At 39.8% G+C, this 7,304-nt stretch overlaps 1 pseudogene; it reads left to right on the plus strand.

Annotated features, from left to right (window-relative positions):
• The first annotated feature begins 3,390 nt into the window (after positions 1-3,390).
• On the plus strand, positions 3,391-3,868 carry LOC118580091 (annotated as a pseudogene).
• The last annotated feature ends 3,436 nt before the right edge of the window (positions 3,869-7,304 follow it).

Raw genomic sequence — 7,304 nt, forward strand, 5'->3', positions numbered from 1 at the left:
ATTTTATTTCAAAATAGAACCATGAACTTAATTATAATTAACAATGCACCTGTCACATCTCTAAACACCACATACATAGCCTACTGAGATATAGATTAATAGTCAATCATTTTATTCTGTCATTATAAGCACAGATATAATCAAATGTTACATGTAACTTCACATGTATATAACACTTTCAGCTTGCATGGTATACCTTCACAGGTATGAAATACTTTGCCTTGGTATGTTCCCTTTCTTCAGAGTGTGTTGCACCTTTGGAAGAAAAGTACCTTATATTGACTCAATTTCTGAAATGCTATAGGTGGGAGATCTCAAAAGAATTCCCATAAAATACACCTCTTGGTTCTGTTATCAGAAGAGAATAGATGTCTGGTTCCTGGCATTGGTTTCTTCTTTGTTTTGCCATTATTGTTAAAAGGCTGAGGTCTTTTCTTAGTTGGGTATTATATAAGTGTAATGAAAAAACACGACCATAAAAGTCTGATAGTAAGTGATTTATACCAGATTATTACCCAAAATTCACACTACACTGCTGCAAGAAGTCGAAGCAGGAATACAAACACGGCAGAAACATGGAGACAGAAACTGATGCCATAGAAGAACACTGATCATTGACCTGTTGCCCATGACTCTCACAGCCTGCTTCTTATAGTATCCAGGACCAGATGTCCAGGGCTGGCACCATCTCTGGTGGGATGGTGGGATAGGCCCTCACACATCAGTCATCAACTAAGGCAATACCCCATAGACTTACCCATAAGACAACCTTCTATAGTCATTTTCTCAATTGCAGTTCCCTTATCTCAGATAACTCAAGCCTCTCTCAACTTGATATAAAACTAGCCAGCACAAGGGTGCTCCCAAATGAGTGAACCTACACTGTTAATGTATATCCAAATTTACATTTATAAAAACCATTTCTGCTGCATTATTTAGAATACAAGTGATAATTCTGATAATTACAACCAGTGTATTAAAAACACTTAATAAATCTCAAAACAATCTAGTTTTGATTATATTGCTTTTGTTGATAGAGCCTAAAACCAGAAAATACTTAATGAATATAACCCAAAGTGATTTTCATCTTCAGAGAAATGAAATGGCCCAGGGATCATTTTACCATGAGAAATGATAATGAGAAAATTAGACAAAAAGTTATAGCTGAAGAGTATTGAAGAAATTTTTGAATATCAGCTATTTCTTCGAGATCTGTATATGTTTAATCAGTCTGAATTAACATATAACACAGAGACTCAACAAAGAAAATCAAAGAGAAACCATCAAAGTGTGCACGTCAACTATTTTTTCCTCAGCTATATTGAGGGAAATTACATTCCTTTTAATTTCCACAGTGGTAGGTATAGGCCACTGTACTGCCCAAACAATTCCTTCCAAGGGTTGCTTCACAAACCTAGAGGTTTACATCTATCAAACTGCACTGTTTCATTGCATAACTTAAAGACCTACTGAGTTCCTGGAGCAAGTGGCCTAGAAAGGCTTTCAAACTGGCAGTTTCCAGTGGCTCTTCAATAAAGTACTACTATATACATTAGAAGATTTTTTTCCCCTTAAATCTTAAAATATCATCCTTAAATTTCACAATCACTTGATGGAGACTATCAATACAACTTTCAGCAACTAGTTTCAATTTTAACTTTTGAAAATTAATCTTTTGAAAATTGATGAAAATTGATGAGTAACATTCAGAAGCAAATACTAATTACTATCATTTTAGCCAGTGTTATGCTGTTTATTATTAAGGTTAATAGTGTCGTTTCCAAAGTGTGGCACCTCAGCATCTTTTTCACTTTGTTTAGAGACAGCCCAGGCTAGCCTACAATTTCAGATCTTTTTGCCAAGGCATCATAAGCACTGGGATTACATGCATGTGCTCTCACTCCAGGATTCCTGAACTTACTATACATTTTCTACCTCATTCTCTGCTCCATAACTGCTCAAGGCTGGACACAGAAAGCAAAATTCCTTTTCAATAAAGCCAATCAGAAGACTTAAAGCTCAGCTCCTTCTGACTTACCTGCCTTGAAAATAGAACAGGTGTCCTGTACTGTTCCTGTGGAACCAGTTTACTATCTTAGAAACCAGAAACAATTTTACCAATTAGTTCTTACTGAGTTTGTGTGTTATCATTTCTTCATAACCTGTGCATGCAATCACTTATCTACATGGCTAGCCACATCTTTCCTCATATTTTTCTAAATCTTAACTATTAATTTATGAAAGTTCCCATTATCACATAAAACTGGTAAAAATACATGTTTGTGGTTCTGTTTTATTAATCTGTCCTCATTACAGAAGTTACATTCATGATCCATGTGATATACAAGGAAAATGACTTAGATGTCTCAGCCTTATTGGTTAAAAAGTCTAAATTCTTATATACAACTTACTTCTACAGTATATCTAGTGGGCATCAGCTGATGATAATTTTTCTAGTCAGGGCTGGGAAACTGTCTATCTTACTCATTTCTACAGTGGGTGTAATTAAAATCTGACATTTATGCTCAAACACATTGTTATTTTAGAAATATGTAGTAGCATGGGAGGACATGCATTTTTAATCATACATGTCGATGTTATAGATAAAGCATAAATATGTGGACATGTGTGGCCTTATATGTTTCTCTCTCTCTCTCTCTCTCTCTCTCTCTCTCTCTCTCTCTCTCTCTCTCTCTCTCTGTCTCTCTCTGTCTCTCTCTCTCTCTGTCTGTGTGTGTGTGTGTGTGTGTGTGTGTGTGTGTGTGCGTGTGCGTGTGCATGTGCATGTGGATCCCTGTGGTTTATGTGTCTATGTGGCTCACACAGAGGCTAGAATGGGATGTTGGATGAACTGGTCTATTACACTGTAACTTATTGCTTTGAGACAGAGCCTCTCAATGGTAAAATGCTTGTCTGGCATTCATGGAGTCCTGGATTTAATCCTCAATAGCGTGTACACATACACAGAGAAATAAGAAAAAAGAGGGAGGGGAGAGAAAGAAAGAAACAAAGAAAAAGAGAAGAAAAGAAAAAATTAAGGAATAAGGAAAAGAGGAAGGGAAGAAGAGAGAGGGGAAGAAAGAAGGACGTGAAGGAGAGAGGAATATAGGATTAGAAAAGGAAAAAAGAGAAGAAAATGAACAATGAAAAGAACGGTGTGTTTCGACTTGGAACAACAAGGAGTAGTGTTGGCGTGTATGGAAGCATAATGAGATCATTATTCTGAACAGGTACTGTACACTAAACAAGTGGTGGTAGCAATGATTAATTAAGTGATCATGGGAAAAAGAGCGGTTCAACAGTTGAAGGGACACAAGCCAATAAAAGTGATTTGGGGGCTGCCAGTGGAGTAGCAAGATTTGGACTACAGATCCTGTCACAGCTGCCACAATGAAGGCTGTGGTGCAACACATCACCTGGGCTAGGTGGAGGAGAGCAGGTAAGTGACACCGGACTGATAGTACTGGGTATTTCCATGGAAGATTCACATTAGGAACTAGAACATAGGGTCCAATAGATTTTAAATCTGCATGTGTTTGAGGATGGAAGTGGGAAACCCTGGTCCAAGAGCTTGATGGATAAGCAATGTGCCATCAAGGGTAAAAGTCAGAGTGAGCAGAGAGCTTCTAAAACAGCTTCCTGGAGCACCTAAGCTATAGCTACAGGGCAGATCTCATCAGAGATGACAAGTTTGGTGCCTGCATGTAGGTGCATATTCATACAGTAACTAGAACTGTAGTCCCTGACTCCTGGATCTGCTAACTCTGGCCCAAAGCAGCTGTCAAAGCTGGAGAAACAGCAGCAGAGAAAAGAAAAGACCAGAGCTAAACGGCCTTCTGAGTCAAATCAAGAAGAAGATGCATCTTGAAAAGGCTGCAGCACAAGTGGCAGCCATAGGTGCAGAAGGAAGAGCTCAGCAAATTACCAGTGGGTGGAGCTGGTTCCTGAAAACTTCATGATGCCAAGCCAGCACATAGTTTTTGGGACTCATATATGAAAAGAAAACAAAGGGCTAGAGAGATATCTTAGCAGTTAAAAACACTGACTGTTCCTCCAGAGGTCCTGAGTTCAGTTCCAAGCAACCACATGGGGCTTACAACCATCTGTAATGGGATCTAGAGCTCTCTTCTGGTGTTCAGGCATACATACATACATACATAATAAATAAATCTTAAAAAAAAAAATCGAAAACCAAAATGAAACAAAACAGAAAACCTGTTCTGCCACAGCAGCCATGGTGTCTTTTGGGCTAGGGCTGCTGCAGTGTGCCAGGACTGGGTCTGTGACCCTACAGCAGCCAAGGTCTATGTTGTCTGTGGTTCCTGATACCATCAAATACAGTACCCTTGCCAGGAGTCTGGACCACGACCTGAGGCCTTGTTAGTGTCCAAGGGCCTCACTACCATGGGAATCAGGCCAATCCAAGTGACCTGTGCAGACATACAGGGCCCAGGCTGCTGTCATGGCCATGTCTGGGTCCCTGACCCAACAGCAACCAAGGTCTGGGCTGATGTCCATGGCTCCTAATGCCACCAGGGGTCATAGGTTCCTACATGTTGAAATCCAAGAGCAGTGCTGAGCCAACCCTGTCCCTTACAGACCCCAGCATAGTTGGCCCTACTCTTTACTGGACACTGTAGCAGGAGAGCTGCCCCTCCCCCCAGTCACTGCCATGGGAGGGCTGATGCCAGCACTTAGAAAAGATGACCCCCCACCTCGCACCATAGGAGAAGGCTGGGAGAACTGGTTTTGCACTTCAACTTAGTGGGTGGTCCCAGTGGCCTAGACCCACCAACTGAACTACCACCCAGACCCATATCCTGGGCCTTGGGTTGGACCACAGCAATAGCTGCACGGTCTTTGACCTGCTGGAGTGTGCAAAGGGACTGGTCATGCAGAACAATAACTACAGAATCACTGTGACTGGGGCAACAACGGGATATCTGAGAGGAGTTTCGATGAGGGCCCAGCCCAGTGATGATGATGAACCAAAAAACAGAGACCTTGAGCCAGACCGAGATGAACACTTTGCTGGTGGGGCTGATTGATCAAAAGAGGTATACTGTGTGACACACGGCAGCACCCAATACCATTAGAATGAATGAAGAGGGGTTGAAAAGATGGAGGAGAGGTGGGTTTTTTTGTTGTTGTTGTTTTGGTTTTAATTATTTGGGGAGGGGGTTCATACTTGATGGGTGAGGGATGGATATGGAGGGACTAGAAAGTGAATGAGATTTGGGTACATGATGTGAAATTTCCAAAGAATCAATAAAGAATCATGTTTTAAATTTAAAAATAAAGGGAAAAAAGAAAACCAAAAATAAAACGCTAGGAACCTGAATACCCCTGCAGTAAAACACCAAAGGACCATTTCATTTTCTATAATGTGTCTCTGGTGTGATAGTAGGTTTTGTGGGATTGGTGGCACACACCCATGCCTTCTCCACCGAGAGATGTCTGTTTGTTTCCTTGCTTCCTACCATGTCTTGGCTTGCTTGGGGACAGGTTGGCCCAGTGTCATCTGTCCTCCAGCCTACTGTGCTGTATTCCATGTGTCCATAATCAGTCTCCAGCATATCCTTGCTATCCATGTTGCCTTCTCCATCACTGAGTCACAAGGCAGGGATGGTGTTAGGCAACCAATAACAACATACTGTTTGAAACTTTCTCCTTTTTTCCTAAAAATTATTAATAATAAAACCATAAAAAAGAATTATTTGGGGTAAATTGTATCACTTAAAATACATGTACGTGCAGAATGTTTTGCTGTAATCTGAAAGTCTGACCACTTTCTCCTGCTAACAGTTGCCTTCCTAATAACTTAGTCATTTTCTTTTAAAATTATTTTTAAATAGTGCACACCAAAACTATCAGTCTTGTGTTTTATCACCTATTTTAAAATGGCTTTCCACTAGCATTCTTTAGGGTGGTCATTTTTCTAGAGGCAGAAACTGTGACAGATGATCCAATTCCACAAAACCGAAGCCAATCCACCATTCTCTATTCAATCCAAGGCACCATCCATCTGTACAGCGTTCTTATTGTGTGCTTCATGTAGAGAAAGAAGCTGATATGCCGTAAACACGCAACAGTTATTTTCCATTTCTTCTTGTTTCTGTAGCAATCAAAGTAGGGATAGAGTTAAACATTTATTTACTTGTCAAACTGGACAAAATTCTTCAAAAAGAAAAATGATATGCCTCCTTAAGCACTTTAGCAATTTTAGCTATCAAAAAGGACCAAAAAAGAAAAGAAAGAAAGAAATTGATTTCTGTTCAGCCACTTTATTTTTTTTATTCAATGGGTAGAACTAGCTTTTTTCTTTTAGACATTTCTCTCTCTTTCAGAGTTAAGCAGTTATTTTAGAATCATTTTGCAATGTTTCTTGGAAACCTAACATTCTCTAGGAGGGTGTCTATGCTGTGACTGAAATATACAAGTGCTGCAAATACTCCTAGGCACTAACATAACAGGGGATTCTGTTTAAGTCATCCCTCATGAGGCAGTGTGCTGAGGCCTTCCAGAGGCAAAAAGGAAGAGCATGCTAATGGGTGATTCAGTGTGTAAGCTGAAACGGAAATATTATTTTTATAATTTGAATATGCAACATTGTAGGCTTTTAAAATAATTATTGTGTGTGAGTGTTGGTGTGTTTGTGCGTGTCTGGTGTATGTGTTGGTGTGTTTGTGTGTGTGTTCTGGTGTGAATATGTATGCAAACTTGCTGATGTGCGATGTGTGTGTGTGTGTGTGTGTGTGTGTGTGTGTGTGTGCATGTGTGTGAACTGGTGTCTGCTCACAATAGAATACATGTGGAGGTGAGAGGATAACTTTTCCATGCTGTTTTTCATTTCTGCTTGTTTTGATGGGGGGCAGCTTGTTTGTCTTCTTGTTTCTGGCCTGCTGTGCACTACAAGCTAGATAGCCCCTGGCCTTCTAGTCACTCCCTTGCATCTAGTTAAATGAGTTCTGGAACTATAGATGTGTGCCATCACACCTGGATTGTTTTTTAATATGGATTAAAGGGATAGAACTCAACTCAATATGTTTTCATAGCATCACACTTACCTGCTGAGCCACTTATTTACTTTTACAAATTCTATGAAATATATAGTATTTGCAAAAGTATCTCTAGATAAAGCAAAGAACAAGGACATTTTCTTTATTCTAAATTGTTTGCTCCTGTGATATAAAGTGTAAATAAAAAAACACAATTTGAAAAAGAAATCCCGCATCTTTTGTTGCTAGCCATAGAGCTTCATCTTTTCAAAGGTTTTGTCCAGCTCCGTGAGATATTTTGGGCTT

The sequence above is a fragment of the Onychomys torridus genome, chromosome 3, assembly GCF_903995425.1.
Source record: "Onychomys torridus chromosome 3, mOncTor1.1, whole genome shotgun sequence".
Taxonomy (NCBI): Eukaryota; Metazoa; Chordata; class Mammalia; order Rodentia; family Cricetidae; genus Onychomys; species Onychomys torridus.